The following is a 2,236-nucleotide window of genomic DNA, read 5'->3' as shown; positions in this document are numbered from 1 at the left end:
ATGCAACTGTATTTGGCATGGCTGTGAACTGTCATTGAGGGCAATGATTAAAGACTTACTTCTATCTGATGTTTAACTGTTTTGAATCTCTCAGAGAGGACGTGGTTGCAGCTTGTGCCATTTTTAGTTTATACTCCTTTTAGAAATATGTACATATAGTGTATGGCTCCAACACAGCGTGAAGTACTTCGGGCTGGTGCCAAGACTACATTTTGCCGATCCTATCTCAGTCTTGTCTTAGTTTTAGACAGACCGCAGGACCAGAGTTGGCATTTTCTGTGGAGGCCTGTCAAGAGCTGTTATTCTTAATAAGAAGAAACACAAGGCAAAAATAAAAAAATAAAAAAAGATATACATTTTAGAAGAATCTTTATACTTTTATATAGTGTTCCCAAACCAGGGCTTGTATTCAGTTGTACTTGAAACATATCAATGTACCTCCTTGACACATTGTTGTGCTACAAATTTGGCAATAAAGACCAGCCATTGCACCACCCAATGTGTGTATTATAACCTTCCTGTAGCTCAAAGCCTATTCTTGAATGCAATAAAAGCCATTCTTTTGTAGCTCTGCAACAAAGGCAGTTAAACGACCGAAACCCACTTATCACTTACACTGTGCAGAATGCAAGTTTCAATTGTCCCACAAAGTTGTAAAAAAGAAAAAAAAGAGCAGTAACTGAGCTACTACACATCAACTGGAGGAATTACTATGTGTATAGGGTTAGCAAAAGATGACTCCTTGAGAGTATCAAACTCCAATAAATATAAATAAAACAACTGTTATGTACTATTGAATATAAGTATAGAAAATAAAAAAATATATATAGATATATTGTTCTTTAGACAGTCATTGGTTCTTGGTTTTTCAGCTGCCGGTATTTTCCCGTGAATTCAGCATTGGTTTTATTTTTACAGTGTATTTTTGCTTTCTTGAAATTTGACGTGTAAAGACCGAGTGTATACATGTTTGAGCCATACTGCACAACCTTGGTGAGCTGTTCATGAATCTGTTCACACCAGCAACATGCTGAAACAAGTGGTATTCGTTGTGATGGTTTCTATGGCTATTCATGGGCAAACGTCAGTTTTATCAAACCTTATTTGTCAAAACCTCAATTTTGCACACTCGGTTCCAATCAGTTTATCAAATGTGACTTTCTTTTATATTATATTTTTTTTCATTAAAAAACTCCACAACACTTAGAATGTTAATCACTGCTGAAAACAAATAAATATTTTTGTGAAAGAAAGGAATGAATCGGAAGGAAAAACCCTGAATCTGGTCAGAATTTGCGGGTAGAGGACTTTAGTTTGGACTCTAATATTTTAATCGTGCATTACAACATATATTTGGTTCATTCTTAACTATAAAGGATAAAGAATGAAATAGATGAGCGGAAAGAGGTGTTTGTAATTCACATGCTGTATAATATCAACTATAAATGAAATGATTCTTATTATTTTTTTTATTGGGTATGATATGATGCATTTGGGCCACCTGGCAGTTGAGTGGTTAGTGTGTGCAGTTCTGGGGTTGAGGGTTCAATCCCAGGCGGTTCCCCGCATATTTTACTCTGACTTGTGTGGGTTTTCTCCGGGTACTGTGGTTTAGGCTGATTGAATCATTTAAATTGACACTAGTTATGAGTCTGAGCATGAACGGTTGTCCGTCTCCTCGTGGAGCTGCAATTGGCTGGCCCATATTTGAGTGCCCATAATTCGCTGAGATAGGCTCCAGCACCCCTTGCGACCCATTATGAGTATAAGCGGACCAGAAAATGAATGAATGTGATGTATACATAGCAAAAAGGCCGTCATCATAGTGATTTGCTCATTGTTGCACAACTCTACTTTGAGGCAGCATGTCTTTATCAGCGTGCACCAGTGGAAAGGAGGGGGGTGGTCTTGGTATTGAGTTGTGCAATTGTCCAGCTGCTTTAGACTGCTTTTTGAAGGGTGTGCTGCTCGGCCTGAAATTTCAAAGACATGCTCAGCTGCAGCTCCACATTTGCATTTCATGCAGACTTCACACGGCGGAACCCAGCACCGCGGATGACTCTGAACTTTAGAAAAAAAACACTAACTAAAAAACGGTGTGCATCATTTTGAAAAATATATGATTTATTGAGATTATGTGTTGAAGAGTATTTCAGTTAGGCGAGTATATTTAATGAATGTGTATTTTATTTTTATTTTCCAAGGTAGAGACCGAACTATTTTTTTTGGCGGATGG

This window comes from Stigmatopora nigra, chromosome 3 (genome assembly GCF_051989575.1).
Source record: "Stigmatopora nigra isolate UIUO_SnigA chromosome 3, RoL_Snig_1.1, whole genome shotgun sequence".
Classification (NCBI taxonomy): Eukaryota; Metazoa; Chordata; class Actinopteri; order Syngnathiformes; family Syngnathidae; genus Stigmatopora; species Stigmatopora nigra.
This window is presented reverse-complemented; position numbering follows the sequence as displayed.